This window comes from Loxodonta africana, chromosome 11 (genome assembly GCF_030014295.1).
Source record: "Loxodonta africana isolate mLoxAfr1 chromosome 11, mLoxAfr1.hap2, whole genome shotgun sequence".
Lineage (NCBI taxonomy): Eukaryota > Metazoa > Chordata > Mammalia > Proboscidea > Elephantidae > Loxodonta > Loxodonta africana.
This window is the reverse complement of record NC_087352.1, coordinates 107591671-107613539: the sequence shown is the minus strand read 5'-3', so window position 1 is coordinate 107613539 and position 21869 is coordinate 107591671. Positions and strand designations below refer to the sequence as shown.

Genomic DNA, 21869 nt, shown 5'->3' with positions numbered 1-21869 from the left:
TCCCGATAACATGCCCAAAGTATGTGAGACAAAGTCTCACCATCCTGGCTCATAAGGAGCATCCTGGATGTACTTCTTCCAAGACAGATTTGTTCATTTTTCTGGCAATCCATGGTATATTCAATATTCTTTACCAACACCATAATTCAAAGGCATCAATTCTTCTTCCATCTTCCTTATTCATTGTCCAGCTTTTGCACGGGTATGAGACAACTGAAAACGCCATGCCTTGGGTCAAGGGCACCTGAGTCCTTAAAGTGACATCTTTGCTTTTTAACACCTGAAAGAGGTCTTTTGCAGCAGATTTTTCCAATGCAATATGTTATTTGATTTCTTGACTGCTGCTTCCATGGGCAATGATGGTGGATCCAAGTAAAATTAAATCCTTGACAATTTCAATCTTTTCTCCATTTATCATGATATCACTTATTGGTCCAGTGATGAGGATTTTTGTTTTCTTTATATTGAGATGTCATCCATACTTAAGGCTACAGTCCTTGATCTTCATCAGTAAATGCTTCAAGTCCTCTTCACTTTCAGCAAGCAAGGTTGTATCATCTGCATATCGCACACTGTTAATGAATCTTCCTCCAATCCTAATACCCTGTTCTTCATATAGTCCGCTTCTCAGATTATTTGCTCAGCATACAGACTGAATAAGTATGGTGAAAGGATACAACCCTGACACACACTTTTCCTGACTTTAAACCACGCAGTAACCCCTTGTTCTGTCTGAACTATTGCCTCTTGGTCTATGTACAGGTTCCTCACGAACACAATTAAGTGTTCTGGAATTCCCAGTCTTCACAATGTTATCCATGATTTGTTATGATCCACACAGTCAAATGCCTTTGCATAGTTAATGAAACACAGGTACTCTCTGCTTTCAGCCAGGATCCACCTGATATCAGCGATGACATTCTTCATTCCATGACCTCTTCCGAATCTGCTTGAATTTTTGGCAGTTCCCTGTCGATGTACTCCTGCAACCTCTTTTGAATGATCTTCAGCAAAATTTTACTTGTGTGTGATATTAATGATATTGTTCAGTAATTTCAGCATTCTGTTGGATCACCTTTCTTTGGAATAGGCGTAAATATAGATCTCTTCCAGTTGGTTGGCCAGATAGCTGTCTTTCTTGAAATAGACGTGTGAGCACCTCCAGCACTGTATCTGTTCATTGAAACATCTCAATTGGTATTCTCTCAACTCCTGGAGCCTTGTTTTTCCTCAGTGTCTTCAGTGCAGCTTGGGCTTCTTCCTTCAATAACATCAGTTCTTGATCATATGCTGCCTCCTGAAATGACTGAATGTCAACCAATTCTTTTTAATACAATGACTCTGTGTATTTCTTCCATCTTCTTTTGATGCTTCCTGCATTGTTCAGTATTTTGTCCATAAACCAAAAAAACCAAACCCACTGCCATTGAGTCGATTCCAACTTATAGTGACCCTGTAGGACAAAGTAGAACTGTCCCATAGAGTTTCCAAGGGGCACCTGGTGGATTCAAACTGCTGACCTTTCAGTTAGAAGCCATAGCACTATGTGCACAGCTTGACAAAGTAAGCAATGTCACTAATATGTACACAAGAAAAAATGGCCTTTTGGTAACTGCTATGGCATATATAATTTCACAATAACAACCCAAAAATATATGTTTAGGTATATATGCATGTAGGCATATATGTGTATAGGAATGTATATGTGGGTATAAAACCCAAAACAAACCTGTTGCCATCAAGTTGATTCCGACTCATAGTGACCCTATAGGATAGAATAAAACTGTCCCATAGGGTTTCCAAAGAGCACCTGGTGGATTCAAACTGCAGACCTTTTGTTTAGCAGCAAGCTCTTAACGACTGCACCACCATATATATGATAAAGCACATAATGGGCCACGGCTGTGGATACTTCTTAGACATAAGCAAATGCCTCATGGTACTGGTTTCCTGGGTTTGAAGGCTTAGGACCATAGTTTCATGGGACAACTTGGTTGATTAGCATAATATAGCTCATAAAGTTTATGTTCTGCATCCTAGTTTGGTGAGTAGTATCTGGGGTCTTAAAAGTTTGTGAGCAGCCATCCAAAATACAACTATTGGTCTCTGCTCGTCCAGAGCAAAAGAGAAAGGAGGAAATAAAAGACTAGTCTACAAGGCTACAAGTCTACATGTGCCACACAGCCTCATCTATCCTGAGACCGGAAGAACTAGATGGTGCACCGCTACCACTATTGACCATTCTGATCAGGGCCACAGTAGCTAGATCCTGATAGAATGAGAGGAAAATGTGGAACAGAACCTCAAATTCCTAAAAAATAAAAATAAAAAAACAGACTTTACTAAACCAGTTGAGACTAGAGGATGCCCCAAGACTACTGCTCTAAGAGTATTGCTCTGAACCAAAACTAGCCCGAGGTCACCTTTGCGCTAAAAAAGATATTGGCTCACAAAATAGAGAAAATCACCTGCGAATATGGCACTCCTTTAAAGAATCATCTACATGAGACCAAACAGTCAAGAATTACTTTAAAGCAAAGGTGAGAATGTAAGGGAGGGAGGACAAGAAAACTGGATTAATGGAAACAGAACACCCAGAACTGAAATAAGAGTGTTCACACATTGTGAAGAATGTAAGCAATGTCACTGAACAATTTGTATAAAAACTGTTGAATAGGAACTGTTATAATTGAATTTTGTCCCCAAAAAATGTGTATCAATTTGGCTAGGCCATGATTCCCAGTATAGTGTGATTGTCCACCATTTTGTCATCTGATGTGATTTTCCTTGTTGTAAATCCTGCCTCTATGATGTTAATGATTAGGTTGTATCTTAAGTCAATGTCTTTTGAGATATAAAAGAGAGAAGTGAGCAGAGACACAGGGGGACCTCATACCACCAAGAAAGCCACTAGGAGCAGAACACATCCTTTGGACCTAGGGTTCCTGCTCTGAAAAGCTCCCACACCAGAGAAAGACTGATGACAAGGACCTTCCTCCAGACCTGACAGAAAGAGAAAGCCTTTCCCTGGAGCTGGCACCCTGATTTCAGACTTCTAGCCTCCTTGATGGTGAGAAAATAGATTTCTCTTTGTTAAACCCATCCACTTGTGGTATTTCTGTTGTAGCAGCACTAGATAACTAAAACAAGAACCTAAACTGCTGTGCAAACCTTCACCAAAAACACAAAAACATTTTAAAAAAAAAAGAAGAAAAAGTCATCTCTAACATGAGAATAAAAGCGCAAGCAGACGTCTGGAAGATGAGTCAGACTTCCAGGTAACTGTAGAACACTGAGTCTTTTTTGAAAAGATAGAAAAAATATTCACAGAGAATTCAAAAGATTTTCTGCTTTGAACTTTTCATGATCCCAATAGTAGAAGAAAACAGCTTAGGAGAGCAAGGATTGTAATAAGAAATTTTGTCTAAAGAGAGACTCCATCCACATACAATAATTTTGATAAAATTAATAAATCTGAAGATCTCTTATATTCTGATAAATTTGCTTTAAAGATATAAATAATATCTAATTCATCCCTAAGTTATTTTCCAGCAAATTGAACGTGAGGGAGGAGAGATGGGGGAGAGAGGGCAGAGTTTGTCCAGAAAATGCTTCCTTCTCCTGGCTTCTAATATGTAGCTGACTTTTAGGGGATAAAGAGTAAAGTAAAAATTTAACCTAGGTAAGTAGAAACCTCGGTTTGGGAAGTAGAAACCTAAAGGCCGGGTGGGGGGGAATGACAGGGTTTAGGTAGACTAGATTGACTTCACAAGATCACTCCTTTCCCTTTTCCAGCTGTGCTTTAGCCTTTCCAGCACGATTTCTATTGAGTTTGATAGGTCTGGCTGGACCCACGAGTAACAGTGAGAAGGCCCTTCCCCCACAACTGGCATCCACTCCAGGAGTTCGTCCCACTTTCACTGCCCCATGAGCTGTGCCCATTGGCTTCAGTCACCCCTCCATGCCTTTGACCCACACTGACCACCTCTGGGATGCACCAGCTAATCAGAACCACCACACACTGGGTGGAGTGAAGGACAAGCAGGACCAAGTGTGGTCCCATGGAGCTTACTTCCTGGTGGGGAAAGAAACAGAAAAGCCACACATGACATAACTCATAGAGCAGCACGGACGAGGGTGTGTGCAGGGTGCATCAGGGTCTGGAGTGGGAACAAGACCTGTGATGTCCGGGAGCGCTATGGGCAGAGATGGGAGGTCCTGGTGGGTGTGAGCAAGGGGGTGATGGAGGCCAAGTGGACCATGCACGAGCAGACTCTGAGCGGAGGTACAACAGGCCAGGCTGAGGTTCAGGAGGTCTTTGGGCAGCCTGCAGTAGAGTCCCAGGCAGAGGTGGCACACTGAGAGGGGCGGGGCAGACCCTGAAGGCTGGTAACAGGATGTCCCCGTGGGCTAGATGTGAGAAATCAGAGGAGTCAAGGAGGTCCAGGATGTCTGGCCTGAACCATCAGCATATGGGAGTCCATTTTCTGAAATGGGAGACAGCCAGTGGAGTGGAGGGGGGCGGGGGAATAGAGAGTTCATTTTTAGACACGCTGACTTGGAGATGCCTCTTTGACCTCCAAGGCGAGATAGCTAACACGCAGTTGGTGGTGTAAACTTGCATGCAAGGTCCTCCATGGAGGTAAAGGACCCAACTCAACACCTGCAGCAGGATGCTGCCCTAAGCAATCCAGACATGGACCTGAGGTTCTGGGCTCAGACACCTCTCTCCACTGACAGGGAAAGGAGAGCCCACTCAGACTCAAAGACTGGCCACACCTAACAGGCAGGCTCTATGTGCCGGCCACTTCAGAGTGGGGGAGACCAAACCCAAGGTTGTCAATGAAACAGCACCAGAAGCAATGGCAGTTTACAGAATGAAGGGTTTCAAGTAAAAGAAACACTTGCTCTCCAGCCCATTTTCAAAAGCAGCTGCTATATTCTTTCCTGGGCTCTGCTAGGCTTTCTTTTATGCCAGCTCTAAGAGTGAGCCAGAAGGGTTCGTTGCCACATGCCATATCCTCTTAACAGCAGGCAAGCAAATGAATTTAATAGATCACAGTCACCACTATATGCAATAGCAAAGAACATATTCGAAGGGTACAGAAGACAATTAGCTTTCTTAGCAGCTCCATTCCTTGTTTGTAAGGAGACAGCACAGTTTCCTTCCAGGAAGAACATCTTCCACAGAGGTAGATCTATTTCTTATAAGCTCTACACTTAATTCACTGCATGTAGTAACTACATAGGGTCGCTATGAATCAGAATTCGACTCAATGGCAACGGGTAATTACATACCCATGGTTATTTAGTACTTATTGATTACATACACTAACCACCCAAGGAGATCAGAAAGCACTCCATTTGCCACCTAAACTATTGAACAATCACCTAAAACATCATTATGAGTGTTACGGCGGATTAATTTTATGTGTGGCCTTTTTAGCCTGGTGTTGTAACTCCTACCCAGGTGATTGTGCAATAGGGTAATTGTGGCCTACCAAGGGGATTGGTTAGTTTTGCCTTAAAAGAGCCAATTCCAGAGCAAAGAGGAGCCCACCACCACCAAGGAAGGAGAGACCCAGCAGCAGAAGACAGCGACATGGGCTTCTCAGCACACAGAGAAAGAAAGCTGAGTGCCTTTGTGCATAAACTGAGAGCCAGAGAGAGGTGTGCCTGCGAGCACAGGTAGGGAGAGGCTATCCTGATGGAAGAACTGTATCCTGAGTGTTCTTGAGCCTGAATTGTCACTGTTAATTCCCTAATAAACCCCATAATTGTGAGTATGGCCTGTGAGTTCTGTGTGGCCATTGCAATGAATCACTGAACCTAGTAGAGTGCTGTGGGAGTGACAGTTGGTGTCAGAATTGGTGGAGATGGTACAGAGAGGAGGCTTGTCTGGCCTCCACCTCATGGGAGTCAGCCTGGAGTTGTTCATCTTTGTTCTCCTTCCCCTTGATGGGGCTGGAGGTCAGACACTGCCCCCAAGCGGTTTTTACAGGTGTCTTCTGCTCCCTACAGAAACTAGGAGGAAACACATTAGGAAAAGCCACTAGACATTCCAGCTTTCCGTCTCTTCACTACAGCCTAGGAGCTAGGCAAGGCTCACAGCTCAGTTCCCCCACTTGTACTCAGGTTCCACAGCAGCAGTACATGCAGTTTAAACACAAAGCCTGAGTGGGGTAGGTGGAGACGGCACTTCTTAAGTCTGTGGAGCAGACGGCAGGGAACATGGAGCAAGTGTGGGCAGGGCATTCAAGAAGAGGATCATCATACTTGGCAGCCAAAGCAGCAGAGTCAGAGTCGCACTCGACAGTAAAAAATGGAGCAGAAACCTGGAGGAAAAGAAGGCTGCAAGTGAAAAGAGGCGCCTGCCATGGGCACACCAGAGGTGCTATAGGTATGTAACCTTTGCTAGAAGGGGAGAAACAGAACTGAAGTTAACTTGCATGTCCAGCTAAACAAACAGATACCACACAGAAGCCAAAGCCTTCTTGATTAAAAGGCCACTACAGGCTGTGGACAGAGTCCAGAATGGACCGGATACCATGCACAGGAAGGGGATAAGGGAGCACCCGCCCACTGGACACCACACACAGGGCTCATGTGTTAGCACACTTTTTTAACAACAGGCAGCACATTCAGTACTTCCACAGATACTAAACATGAATATTTGTCAAAACCTACAATATATTTCTTTCTAACTCCCCATTTCCCCCTTCCCCAAGCCCCTGGTAATCACCAATCTTCTTCTGTCAGAATGGACTTGCCTATTTTAGATATTTCATATAAGCAGAATCATACAATATTTGTCCCTTTGTGACTGACATTTTGCTCAGCATAGTGTTTTCAAGGTTCATCCCCCTGATGATGTGGTGGCGTGTATCAGTAGTTCATTTCTCTTTTTGACCAATAATAATAATGTTCCATTGTATGTAAGTACCACTTTCCGTTTATCCATTCATCATCCAGGCATCTAGGTTGTTTCCACCTTTTGGCAATTGTAAACAGTGCTGCAATGAACATTTTTGAACATGCAATGAACATGTTTGAGTCCCTGCTTTCAGTTATTTTGCATATATACCTAGGAGTAGAATTGCTGGGTCATTTGGAGCCCTGGTGACGCAGTAGTTAAGAGCTCGTCTGCTGACCAAAAGGTCAGCAGTTTGAATCCACCAGCCGATCCCCTGGGAACCCTATGGGGCAGTTCTGCTCTGTCATATAGGGTCACTATGAGTCGAAATTGACTCAATGGCAACAGGTTCTAGTAATTTCTATGTTTAACTTTTTGAGGAACCACCAAAACTCTTTTCCACAGCGGCTGCACCACTTCACATTCCCACCAGCAATGCACGAGAGTTCCAATTTTTCCACATCCTTGCCAACACTTGTTGTTTTTTTTTCAAATAATAGCCATCTTAGTAGGTATGAAGTGGTATCCCTTTGTAGTTTTGATTCGCATTTTCCTAATGACTAATGACATTAAGCATCTTTTCATGAGCTTGTTGGCCATTTGTATATCTTCTTTGGAGAAGTGTCTACTCAAGTCCTTTACCCATTTTTTGGTTGGGCTGTTCTTTGTTGCTGAGTTTTAAGAGTTCTTTTTGTATTCTGAATATTAAACCCTCATCCTCCTTAACCAGTAGTTATTCCTGTAACAATGGACAGGAGATGAGACACAGATTCCCCTGCCCACCACCTTCCCATCCTCGGTTCTGCCCAGTCCACTGTCTCTGCATCCACTCCGGGAAGCGCTGGCCATCTGGCCTCTCCTTGATTTAACTGTTTGTACTTTTGGGTCTGACTTCTCATGCTGTAGCCTAACCACTCATGATGACTGGTGCCTGCTCAGCCAGCAAGCTGCAAAGCCTTCCTCCCAGGGACCTTCAGAAGGTACCCGGCTATCTAGCTTGCACCCCAATGTGGCATCTCTTTCCAATTAGGTTTCACCCATTAAAACAAATTCCGACCTGAATTCCACAGTGCCTGTTAATAGCCACATCAGAGAAAAATAAGGAACAAATCCATTAATTATATTCTATGTACATTTCATTAATCATGTTTCTTAAAACCAAAGAACGTGAAATTAGATACTGCATGTGAAAAAGCTTTAAAAAGTTAACAACGTTTTGCAAATAGAAGGCATTTTCATTATCACTTGAGAGTGAAAGACCTGTCACCCTGGCATCGAGTGGGAAACAGAAGCTTTCATGAAATGTGAACCAATATCAGGAATTAAAGAACTACAATCACAACAATTTCTGGTCCAAACAAGTAGATATGAAGATAGAAGGCAGGTGTTCCAACCCACATGGGTTTTCTTTACCATGACTGGTGAGGTATTTGGTTTCCAGCAAAGACAGAAAGAGAATTCCATACCAGAATTCTTGTTCTACCTCAACCCAGGGCCATGACGTAACAACAGCAATAATATTAACAGCAGCAGCTCACACTTGTTCAGTGCCCACCAGGATGGTGCCTATTCAGCCTGAAATGCATCTCAAACACACTGGACTTTCCCCAACACCCTCCACAACCGCCACCCTCGCCTTTCAGAATCCTTCCCCCCATTCACCCAGGACACGCGTCAGCAGCCACTTCTACCAACCTGTCCTGAGCCGTCCTGCCCTTCTGCCCACAGAGGGGCCAGGACTGAGCCGATCCTGCATAAGCCTTGTGGGCCATGTGGGCCTCCCGTCATGTGCAACCTGTCTTCTCTCCTCTCCACAGCCTGCGGCTTCCGACGCTTACCACTGAACTTACCTGCATTCAAATTCACCATTCCTAAAAAAGCATGTAGGCCCTAAAGCTGTACCCTTTCCTCTTGAGGATGGTGTCCCTGGGTCAAGAAAGTATCACAGCAGCATTTCACGTGACCTGCACCAGTGTTTGTCCGTCTCCCAACTGCAACAGAACCGGCCCTCCAGGAGCTCAGGAGCTGTGTGCTCAGGAGAGGTGCACCCATGCCAGGGTGGGTGGCAAAGTCGCAAAGTGGTACATAGGTTTCCAGATGATGGCACTTAATAGCTAACAAATAATACAACTTCACCATGCTTATTCTTTCAGGTGTAGACACAGTTAAAATCTTAAATTCCAGAAGCTTTTATGCACCACCGTCAATCTATGAAATCATCTGACCCCTCCTCACCCTTACCCAAGCCCACCCTGCTCCCCTCACCACCACTCCTAGCACAGGTCCCCACTCTCCATTGGGGCCCTGTTTCTTAGGCAGATACTCCTATGAGCAATAGTGTGAGCTCACACACATGGGTTATGCATGTTTGTTTGTGAAGTACATATGTATACTACAATGATAGTACATCGTACATATTACACACAAAAGACGTTTAAAAGGGTGGAATAAAAACAAATATAAGTGCCAGCACCAACTCTCTGAAAAACCACTTCCCCTGCCTACCACCTTGCTTATCCCACTCCATCAAGCCTCAGCCCAAAGTCAGCCTCCTCCCTCAAGTCTCCCTGGATGGGCCAAAGTGTGCTGAGCTCGCCTCCCACCTCCTTGGTGTCCTTCACCCCCCTCCAGCACAGCTGTTACCCCACAGCCTGGCAGCTGTACATCTTCTCCCTGCTGGTTTGTGGACAGAACCCTGACTCTTATCTTTGTACAGAAGAAGGCAGGAAGAATGGAGGCGGAGGAAAGGGGGAAACAGTGCGGCAAGCCAAGCTCTGCCACCCTTTGAGCCTGGCCTGCCCCAGCCCCTCCACGTATAGAGCTTAAATGATGTTTCTTGGCCCTTACTTAGAGACTTGATTATAAACTATCTGCTATTACTTGCTAGCTGTCTTTTGTACGCACATTCCCCCTTCTCCCGTAGTCTCTAGGTCTTGTCACACGGGCTTGCGGGCGCATCCCAGCACTTACTTATGTCACTTAACAATCGTGCCCATACTGGCACTGGCTAGAGCACTGGGCCTCTCCTGGCATGTGCGTGTGCAGTATCTCACCCTCTCAAAAGCCCTAGGAGGCAGGCACCTGTCATGTGGAGAAGGGCAAACAAGTCTTCTTCTAGGATTTGGTCACAGAGAGGACAGAGCCCGGGCCTGGCTCAGAGCCCATCCTGGAGACAGGCGGGCAAGGTAGACAAAGCAGCTCCACCTGAAATCCTTCTGACACAGAACGGATATCAAGTCTGTGGCTGATGCACAGGCCCACGAGCTGCCCCTGGGGCATTCCTCGGGGGCTCAGCCACATACAGTGACAGATCCTGGCCCCTCGCTTGGTGCCTAAGAGTGGTCCAACTATAAAAATCCAATACATAAGCCATGTCATTGCAGCAAAGGGTGCAGTTCACCTCACAGAGCAATGTACTGCAGTCAGCAATAAATCCCAAATGCTGCAGCCACATTTAATGCTCAACTTTATTATCAGAAAACAAATTCATTTTCCTGGACTCAATTCACAGCGTAATGCAATTATAACTGTACTTAAAACAGTATTTGTGTGTTTCCACATGACTCTTCAGATTAAAAAGAAAGTTAATATCCCAGGATCTCTAGTTTAGAAGTAAAAGATTTTGAATCTCATGTTTAAACACCACTAATATGAGAGCTATTTTTTTTTAATGTTGCAATATTTATCTTAATAGCCAAAGTAGCAGAAAAACAAACGTTCAATCAAGCTGCCAAAATGTAAACATTACCTCCACCTTTGAAATCACTATGTCCAAAAGGGCCCTCTGTTCCTATTAGGGAAACATTTTGGCATTTTATCATTCTGCTGAAGGAGCAAGCCAAACACAGCAAGGTCAAATTAAACAAAAGTCTGTCAACCCCACACACATCTGTCAATAACAAACACTAGGAAAAAGTAAACAAGGTATATTTTTCAGTCACCCAGAGCACCCTAACTTTCCAGCAACTTAAGCAATAAGAGGACTACCATACAACCCCCTTAGACAGCAACTTCCTCACTAAAACCTCTGGCTTATTTGATTAAAGAAGAAACACAGCATAGGAAGGTTCCCAAAGAAGGGACTAGGGGTCCTACCAAAGCTATCTTTGTGCTTTCAGACCATCCCACTGGTCTTGATCCACCCCCACCTCTGGGGCCACCTCCACCTCCTCACCTGTGAGAGAAGGGGTGCTTTCCCAACCTCTTCCAGGGCCAGTGTAGGGACCAGACACATCCTGAAATGCAGGACACCCTGATACTTACTTCTATAGGCACACTTCCCAGGCACAGCACCCTGCAGAAGCCTTGCCAGGGGTAGGTTTGCAGAGAGTAGGCCTGTCCAGGCATGCCCAATTGTATACACACCTTCTGGTGACCCACTCCAGGCTCCATGATCACAGACATTTAGTTGTGTGCATGGTGGACAATATTTCACAGGATGGACATGTCAATATTTGTGCTTGATGAATCTATGCCTCCAAGGAGCAAAATAGAGAATGTTAAAAATGCAATTCTTTTTTCATTTTTTTCAAATGTGAGTCAAGGGGAAACAACACCTGCAGCATCCCCTGAGACAGCTGTGCTTGGCAAGTGAGTGGACAGCCATACAAGCCACGATCTAGCCTCGCCTTCGGGCCCACCCATGACATGGGGCAGTGACACCTTCTGCCAAGCCACCACCAGAGACACACTGGGAAGAGCTATGGGTAATGTCTTTAAAGTACTCCAGTAGGGTTCATTATTATTATTCTATTTTTGGTAGAAATATACACAGCAAAGCCCTCTCCTCACAGTTTCTAGACATAATGATCAGTGACATTATATTCTTCACACTGTCTCAACATTCTCATTATTTCTGTTCTAGCTGCTCCACTTCCATTTACTTAAATCTCCCTGCCCTGCCCTCTTCTCATCTATGCTTTAAAATAGGTGTTGGTTCTTTGGTCTTATAATTCTTTTTAAAGAAACACAATACTCAAGGGTGGCAATGTTCACTCTTCGGGCTAAACTGTTACTTAGTTTAAGGGTGACTTCAGGGGATAGTTTCAATTCAAGGTCTGAAGAGCAACTCAGGCCATATAGTCTCAGGGACTCCTCCAGACTCAATAGGTCCAGTAAGTCTGGAATCTTTAAGAATTTGAAGTTCCATTCCACATTTTTCTCCCTTTTTATCAGGATTCATCTATTGTGTTCCTGATCAGAATGTTTAGGAGTGAAAGGTGGGTACCACCTAGTTCTTCTGGTCTAAAGGTGGAAGAGGCAGTGGTTCATGTAGACAATTAGTCCTGTAGTCCAGTTCCTTCTCTGATTCTTGGGTTTCTTTCTTTCTTTCTCTTTTGTTCCAGATAAGTAAAGACCAATAGTTGTATCTTAGATGGCTGTTCATAAGCTTTTAAGGCCCCAGACACTGCTCACCATATTGGTAGGTAGAACATAAATTTTAAGAACCATATGCCAATTGACTGGATTATCCCATGAGTCCTAAGCTCCTAAACCAAAAGAACTAATCCTATGAGGTAACTGGTTATATCTAACTAGTATCAGCATCTGTAGCCCCTTTTTTGGTTGTTATCGTTGTAAAACCAGACACAACCTAGCATTTACCATCGTCCCTTTTCCCTATGTACAGCTTGTTGACGTCAGTTACATCAGTCATGCTGTGCAAACATAGCCCATATCCAGTGCCACATTTCCCATTTCTATAAACAAAAAGTGACTACTACCTAGGGAGTTCTTCTCCCTTCCCCCCACCCCACCCCTGGTAACCACTAATGAACATTCGTTTCTGTATATTTACCTATTTATGTCATTTCACAAAACTGAGAGTGTACAATATGTGTTTTTTGTGATTGACTTATTTTGCTCAACATAATGTCCTCCAGGTTCATCCATGTTGTGAGATGTTTCAGGAACTCATTTTTCTTTAGCATTGAGTAGTATTCCATTGTATGTATGTACCACATTTTATTTACCCCATTCATCCATTGATTAAAGAACTCCAGTGGTTTTTAAGGAACGGTGCAGAACAAATACTAGGGCAACAACAACACTCCCAACTTTTACTTTACCCTTCTTTCAAGGAACCCAAGGTACAATGTGTACAAATACAAAGCTGCCAAAGGCCCAATTCTCAGAACTGAGGCCCTTGCCACAGGCAAGTGAGGAAGACGGGGGAAGGAGCACTGGAGCTTGCTGGCTGGGTGGGGCCTATGCCAGGACGGGGACAGCAATGCCACCTTCAGACTTGCCCCAGCTGGAGAGCTGTCCCTGAAGACACTGGCTGCCTTGGCTGGGCCTCGAAGCAACCAGAGACTCTCAGCTGTGGGACTATGAGCAATTTCTTGGCTTCTCCTTGCTTCAGTTTCTGCATCTGTAAAACGGGGTAACAGCAGCACCTATGTTACAGGGTTTCTGTGAGAATGAAATGAACTCATTTATGCACTAACAACAAAACCTGGTGCGTAGCTGTAGGAAATGCTGTGAAGTGTTTGGAATTGTGTGCCTGGGTTGAGGTGGGTCCAGCCAGAGGTCCCCACCATGCACTGTTCCAGAAGCCATTCAGAAAGCCTGGCTTCAGTCTGCAGGCTCTCCATTGCTTGCCATGGAACACTGTAAGATTCTACTAGGAGGACTCCTGGACTGACTCTGTGCAGAGCTGCGTCCCTGGTGTCACACACACTGCAAGCAGTACACACCGCAGGGGAGGAACATTCAGCTGCCACCACAGAGATCCTGGCCACATCTGCATGCAGGCATTGTTAGCCGCATAGCTGGGATGGAGCAGCCTTCCTCCGAAGAGAAAGGCCAGGTCCATCCAGTGTCCAGAACAGTGATTGAAAACCAACCTGCTTAGACCACTCACTCCCTGAGCTCACATCGCTCTGATGCGCAGGTCCTCGATCCTGCCTGCAGGGAGAAGAGCAAGTCACTCTGCTGGGAATGCTTAGAAGGTGGCTCTGTAACATGAGCAACGTGTCCACCGACAACTAAAGTAAGGCCATTTAGTTCACTGCACCTGTCACTGTGACTGCTGAGCCGCCAAAGTGCCAGAGATGAAAGTACCGTGTGCCAAAGAGCGCCCAGCCACCTCCCGAGTGCACACACTTATCTCAGACAATTTGTTCTCAGTATCACCACCAGCAGAAAGAGCACAATTGTGAACAGCTGGAAATCTAGCTCCCAGAAACCCTAATTCCTGAGCAGCCAGGAACAAAGTGTAGTTTCATCCAAAACAGGTCTCCTGGGAAGCAGAATGGGTGCTGTATCACCTAGTATGGAAGAGGAGGGGAGAAGAATGTGGGTGTGGACGAGAGAAGGGGGAAAGAGATGAGGCACAGGAGCAGGGGTAGCCCTGCAAAAGAAGAACACAAAGCTGCTGTGTGCCTTCTAGGGCTGGCCAGCAGCACTGCCAAAAATAAAAGCGCAAGACACACCCTTTTCATTTCCAAATCAAGTCATCGAACTCCAGGCAGGGAGCAGGGGGCAGTGGTGCAGCTGCAGTACAACAGGACCCCTGCATCCCCACCCCCCGCTCCGCCCCTGCCCCCCTCCACCCCTGCAACCCCAGCCCCCCTCCACCCCTGCATCCCCAGCCCCCCCTCCACCCCTGCATCCCCAGCCCCCCCTCCACCCCTGCATCCCCAGCCCCCCTCCACCCCTGCATCCCCAGCCCCCCCTCCACCCCTGCTGGCACCCCAGCAGCCCACTAGATGAAGTGGCGTGTTGCAGACAGCAGTCATTTATTTATCACTGTCATGTAACGCTAACAATCTGTCTGGAGCTTGCCAAGTACCAACCTGCACTGCCATATAAACTGTCTGACAAACCTAAAGTTTCTCAAACACTTTTCTTTTTCCAGCAGACAATAAAGCATCAAAAAAAGTTATCTCATTTTCTGTTCCTTTTCTATCTTCCTCTTCAAAAAAAAGATAAAAACAAAAGGAAGAAAGAAAAGCAACAACAAAAGGGGCCACGCAAACAGAAATGATCGCTCAGCAGGATTCTTAGCCTTGAAAGTCTCAACATTTTGCCATTGCAAAGTAAATGAGTAAATAAATGGATGGGTGGTGGTGTTGCAGGGGTCAGTGGGAAGGGGGTACAAAGCAAAACCTGCAAAAAGAAACTACAGCCATTTAAAATTAATAAAGGGTGTGGGTCTGCCAACCCCCACCCCTTCTGCTCTGGGCGGGGCGGGCGGGCGGGGGGGATTGGTGCCAGACACTCCGCATCCTCATTAAGTGGTGTCTGGCTCGCTGCCGGGGCTTTAGTGGTTCTGGGAATGCCAATATATTAATCAGAGTACTTTCTGCATACCCTTTAGAGTTTTTATTCTAGAAAAGTCAACCATTTGGCACACTGCAGCCTTATTTTTGTCTGAGAAAGCTCTCGGCTGCCAATCAAGGGAGAAATTATAGCTGTGTTCTTGGTAATTTCCAAGATCTCTCTGGAAAACAAAACAAGCTTGGTGGAAAGAAAACTCCTCACAAAAACAGCTTAAAAGGCCAAAGCCCCATTTTTAGTGAGAATCCAAAGAAAAGCAATCCATACTCAAATAACATGAATATGTAACAACACAAACATTATTTTCAAGTCCTGTTCTAGACGAAAGAATAATACTAATTGGAACTATGAACCCAATATTTCTATGGTAATTAATAGTGCAGGTGCTTGCGTGTTTCCTTCAGTTTCCCGACAATGAAAGGAACAATGATACAAAAAAAATCTCCCTAAAGTGATGCACATCTGGTGGCCTAAATCTTCAAACAGTAGGCAGAACCTTCACAATCCTATTTTAAACCTCAAGATCCAACTTCCATGCACAACCATAATACAGGTCAAGATATACCTCTAGACTACAGAGCCCGCGTAGGCAGAAAGGCACTCAGATGGCAGACGTCAGTGAAGAGTGGCTTCCTGAAGAATTTCCCTGAGACCAGAAAAGGAAGGAAGGGAGAGATGGACGGAGGAGAAACTTAGAACTAGATATCAATTTTGCCACTGTTCACAGTTAATATCCACACACTGGCTAAGAGCTTGGCTGCAAACTAAAAGGTCAGCAGTTTGAATTGACCAGACGCTCCTTCGAAACCCTATGGGTTTCTACTATGTTCTGTATGGTCGCTATGAGTCAGAATCAGCTCGATGGCAAAGAGTTTGGTTTGGTTTTATACATAAATTATGTTAAATTTTCCTAAAAATTTCCCAGATTAAAAATGGAGTGCTATTCTTTTACAGTATCCCTTCCTAAGTGTTCATTCTTCTCTATTAACTGTCACCCAAAAGGACAGAAACATCACAGACACTCAATCAGCCTCAATTCAGAAGAAAGATGAGAAGAAACAGGGCAAGGGCTCCCCAGAAGTCCAGCTGCCAATTACAGATGGCCCTGCCTGCCCTGACCCCTGAGGTTGTCCGGTTTTCCATGCCGGCACAGAGCAATCACCTCCTCAGCACTGACCAGAGGGTAGCTGTATGCTTGGTAATGCAAAGGGATCAAGATGAGAGCTTAGGACAATCCCCGAGAGATGATCCACAGGGAGCAGAGTCACTCTCACCACTTGCTCTGCCCTTCAGTGGTTCAGTCAGACAAAAACCAGACAGCGTCCCACTAGCTGCAAGGGCAGCTGTCAGGCTGCTGCTAAGTCAACCAAGACTGCAGCTAGGTCAGAAATTCTAAACGCTTCTGCAGACGGGCCCTTGCTCTCAACACGCCAAGCAAGAAAACTATTCTTAGAACAGTCAGCAGTTGGGGGAAAATAAATATTTGTCTATGTATGTATATAGTCTGGCGTGGGGAGAGGGCTGTTGAATCTCAAGTGATGCGCCAACAAATTGGCACAAAACCCTTTAATAAGCAGCTGGCATTGGCTGGGTTCCACTGCAGGACTGTGATCACGCAAACCAAGCCCCAGAGAGAATTCCAGAGACAGCCTGAAAGCCTGCTGGGAACAGCCTTCTCCAACATAAATACAAACCTACACGAAAAAAGAACCATGGCCAATAACGGCACGTTCTTCCAAGGGCAACAGCGGAATGTTAAGAAATTAGAGAGGTCTTTTAAAGCAAGGGAGGAAAATAGCTACAATTCCACTATAGCAAACGCCCTACTGGCCTCTCCAGTCTCTGCCTTAATTCCTAACAGTGTGCTCAATGTCAACAGCAAAGTGAAGCTCTTAAAAGAATTAAGCTTTCAAAGATCATAAAGAATTTACCCCCTTGTCTTAAAAAGCACTGCTTTGCAAGGGCCATCAAATGACATTTCAAGGGCTGAGAGGAAACCAAAAACTGCAATTCAATAAATGCCCATGGGAAATATTCAGATCTACTTGTTTATCTATGTAATGACTCGAATTTGACATTATGATCCTTTACTGAAGACAAAGAACATATTCCAAGAGGACTGTGCAGAGTACACAGGCAGATTTCCAGGATAACAGTGAGGTCCATATGAAGACTAGAAAAAACAAAGTGCTCTTACAGGACTGCAGACCAGGACTCCAGGCCAGCAGTCTCCTGGGGCAGATTGTCATGCAGACCTCAGGCCTACAGACAGGAGATGCAGGGCTGGAGAACACTGTCCCTCCCAAAGCCTACTAGTGGAAAGGGTCATTTTAAAGGAAGTCGCCAGTACTACCCTGGGGGAATGAGCCAGGCAGGCTCCATAGGAGCCACGACCATATATTAGAGCCAATACTGCTCACATCTCTACTCACCTGGCTTCAGGTAACCTTATAATCTCATTTGCAACCCACAACGCCTAGCACATAGTAGGTCATCGATGAATATTTATCAAAATCTTAGCTAGCCTTCAAAAAGCAGCACTCAACCATAAGTGAAGGGCCCCGGGATGGTAAGAACACAAAAATAATTAGAAATAGGAGAGAAAGAGAAAGGACTAAATGAGACACAGAGAATGAGAAAAAGAAAAAATCAAAATTACCCAATTCTAGCTATTAAAAAACTCTTTGGGGAAAAAAAAAGTTAAGCTAGTTTGTGTGTCACTGCCACTCCGCAAGCATCCCTATCGCTGGGTAACCTGCTTGCTTTAACGAGTTTCTCACCGCCCTCACCCGGCCATCCCTCCGCGAGGTGCAGTGTCAAGTAACCCGGGAAACAGGACGCCGAAGTGTGCCTTCTCCAGGCGACCCCCCCCCGCCCCGCACACGTTCCTTTCGTCCTCTGAAAACCTCTCCCGATACAAACGCTCTGCCTCATAAGGAAGCCTCCACCTTTTCCCATTAAAAAGAAAAAAGTTTAAAAACGAGCAAATGCCCCTTCCGCCACCATATTACTTTAGGCAGGACAGAGCCCTCTGTCTCGCACGTTGTACTTACGGAAGCAGTCTCCCCAGTCGCAGACGTTGCAGACGACTGCAAGGATACCAAGCAAAAGCGGCTCCGCTGTCCAGGGAGGGACTCACGACAAAGAAAAGTGCGGGCACCAGGTTCGGTATTCCTTGTTTCCCGTTTATCCCACAGCGAGGCTCAAAGACCCCACAGCGAGGCTCAAAGACGCCAAAGCACGCCTGCTTCCTCCGCGGATCCTCAAGACACAGCCCAAGCGCAGCCCAGCCGAGCCGAGACAATCGCCTTGGCAGCCAATGCAGAGCCTGCTGGCGGTCGCGCTCCTACGTCAACGCAGCGGGTCGGCGGGGGCTTCCAGGTGAGGCGGCTGGCGCCGACGGAGCCGGGGACACAGGCGGAGCCGAGGGTTGGGACCGGGGGCGCACCCGGGGGCCGAGGGACGCACAGACCAACTGGGGACCCGGGGATCACACGGTGCGGGGGGCTCCCCGCACGGCCCGTCCATGCCTCCCTTCTGTCCGCAACACTTCCCCGCCAGTGTCCGCCACCTTCGAAAACGGGGACCCAGTCCCGCCCGCGCGCCTCCTCCGCCTGGGCGGTGCCGAATTCCCCCTACGACGGCGTGATGCCCCCGCCTCGACTATGCCGGGCTAGAGGACAGGGCAGTGGCACAACAACGGCGCAGGGCACACGTGCAGCGCCCGCGGTGTGGCGGCCCCGGGGTCCAGGGCCCCGCGTGGGCGCAGACGGCGGGCCGGACAGACATCAGGTACCGCCGCCCGAACGCCACTGCCCCAGGCGGTGCGGCTCCCGGACGTCCAGCTCCGGAAGAGTCCTGTGGCCCCGTCTCCATCCCCCCGCCCCCAGCGACGCAGGTGAACTCAGAGCCGGACGTCACGACTACAACCGGACGCCCAGGGCCCGGCTCCCCCGGGCCGGTGGGACCCGGCCGCACTCACCTGCGTCCGCCCTCAAGAATGCAGTTGGAACCAACCAGACCGAACGTCGGCGGGGCGGAGACGCGGGGGGGGGGGGGGTCGGCGGGCCGCCCGGGTCCGACGGCGCGGCCACGGGAACGCAAGCGCGGCCGGGCCCCTTTAAGAGCCAGGCCTCCCCCCGGCGGAGCCCGCCCCCCACTCTCCCAAGGACTGGTGGCGGCGGCTCCTCCCCGGCTCGCAGCGGCCCCTGCGGGTGCGGGCGTGTAAGAGAGGCGCGGGGGACGCGCAGGACCGGCGGCTCCGGCCAGCATCTAGACTGTCGCCCAGGGGCGGGCCGAGAAAGGGAGGAAGGTGGTGCCGCTGGCGACCAGGGTCTGGTTTCTCAGCGCCACGCCCCCGTCTGCGCCCGGCCCCGCCTCGTCTGCCCCGCCCCCGCCCCGTCTGCTCCCAGCCCCGCCCCCGTATGCGCCCGGCCCATCTTCGTCCGCCCCCGCCCCCGTCTGCGCCCAGCCCCGCCTACGTCCGCGCCTAGCCCCGCCCCCGCATGCGCCCAGCCCTCCCCGTCTGCCGCCAGCTCCCGCTCATCGCCCGTTCCCCACGCTGGCCCCGGGTTCCACCCGGCCAGGGTTGACCTCTGTTGGGGGCGCCCATTGCGGCGCCCATCCCCTGACAGCACGCGCGACAGGGGCCCGGAAAGGTGCTTTCTGCAGCCTGGGCTCGGGCGGCCTCGCCCAAAAAGATGACATTTCTAATGTGCTAACGACCTCGTGCGGCTCCCTCTGAACGCACAGTACGCGGCGGAACAGTCGGTGGGGCGGATGGATTCTGGGGTGGGGGACGCTTCCGGGCGCCGAATGGACTCCACGTGTACATCCCTACCCCTTTACGCAAGAAATGTAACAGAGCGGAAGGTGGGGGAACTTCTTCCCAGTATGACCCGTTCTCCTTCGAGGACGGTATACTGGTCTCCTCTTAGGAGGCTCTTTCGGGCTTGAATTCCGCGCTGGGTACCGAGAGCAGCGAGCTTGACTGGGCTCAGCCATGCTTGATGGGGTGGTTACTGCCATAGCATGTAGGCGTTTTAACCCAGCTTTGTTACTGGAGACTCCCCTTTTGCCAAGATTAAACCCCCTGGCAACATAGCAAAATACACCAATATGCTAACGTGGAATTTCAGGCTGGGTCTAGCAGAGGTTCAGCTAACTAGGGGCAACAATCCGCGCCCGCCTCCCCTCACCCCGCCCAAGTGAACAGCTGAACTTCCATAATATCGGGGAAAAAACAACCCTTTGAAATCTTTTCCTCAACCATCTTGGTAACTAAGACTGTGCAGAAGTTGATCAGGGCTCATATGTGATATGACAATATTAATTGCCAGGGTCTCTCTGAGTCGGAATCAACCCGATGGCAATGAGTTTGCGTTTTTTGGTTTGAGGGCTGTGTCAAGCCCAGTAGGAAGCACTTTACATGGCTTGTTTTATTTAATCCTCACAAAAACTGTGTGAGTTACTAGTTGTCTGTGTTACAGATATAAAAATCGAGGCTAAAGAAAAAAAAATTAGTCACTTGTCCCCAGACCACAAAGAGATGGGTTAAAATTCCTAAAGGGTGCAAGCAATTTGCTATCAGCTGCTACCCTAAAGGTTGGCAGTTCGAACCCACCCAGCAGCTCTGTGGAAGAACGGCCTGGCAAACTACGTCCATAAAGATTGTTGCTGTTGTTTTGTAGGTTCCATTGAGTTGGTCCCAACTCACTGTGACCCTGTGTACAACAGAACAAAACACTGCCCTGGTCCTGCACCACCCTCACAATTGTTATGCTTAAGCCCATTGTTGCAGCCACTGTGTCAATCCATTTCATTGAGGGTCCTCCTCTTTTCCGATAACCTCAACTTTACCAAGGAATGATGTCCTTCTCCAGGGACTGATCCCTTCTGACAACATGTCCAAGGTATGTGAGACATAGCCTCACCATCCATTCTTCTAGGGAGCATTCTGTTGTACTTCTGGACAGATTTCTTCATTCTTTTGGCAATCAATGGCATGTTCAATATTCACCTCTAACGCCACAATTCAAAGGCTTCAATTCTTCTTCCGTCTTCTTTATTCATCATCCAGCTTTCACATGCATATGAGGTGACTGAAAACACCATGGATTGGGTCAGGCACATCTTAGTCTTCAAGGTGACATTTTTGCTTTTGAGTACTTTAAAGAGGTCCTTTGCAGCAGATTTACCCAATGCAGTGCATCTTTTGATTTCTTGACTGCTACTTCCGTAGCTGTTGATTGTGGATCCAAGTAAAATGAAGTCCTTGACAACTTCGGTCTTTTCCCGATCTATCCTGATGTTGCTTATTGGTCCAGTTTTGAGAATTTTTGTTTTCTTTATGTTGAGGTGTAACCCATACTAAAGGCTGTGGTCCTTGATCTTCATTAGTAAGTGTGTCAGGTCCTCCCATAAAGATTACAGCCACGAAAACCCTGTGGAGGAACAGTTCTACACATGGGGGGGTGGGGGGGAGGGCGAGCGCTGAACCAGTATACTATGCTGTTGTAACCGAACGAGGGTTCTTGTCCTGTCGTATTAGCCAATAGAAGTAAAACAGAGGCCACACCATCGGTGGCATGGAAACAGAAAGTGGAAATTTATTGTTTGCACAAACCACAACATGGGACTTAGCAGCCAAAAGACCACGTGCTCGCTGTCTGAGGGG

At 47.4% G+C, this 21869-nt stretch overlaps 1 long non-coding RNA gene across 2 annotated transcripts in view; it reads right to left on the bottom strand.

The window, feature by feature from the left end:
* The window catches only part of LOC111749600 (uncharacterized), a 183009-nt gene extending 163765 nt beyond the window's left edge, over positions 1–19244 (bottom strand). The window contains exon 1 of one of the 2 annotated variants that reach the window (XR_010323509.1): positions 19176–19244. This is a non-coding gene — a long non-coding RNA (uncharacterized LOC111749600). The remainder of the gene's footprint in view (positions 1–19175) is intronic. The other variant, XR_010323508.1, reaches the window with a different exon arrangement.
* Positions 19245–21869: the final 2625 nt, after the last annotated feature.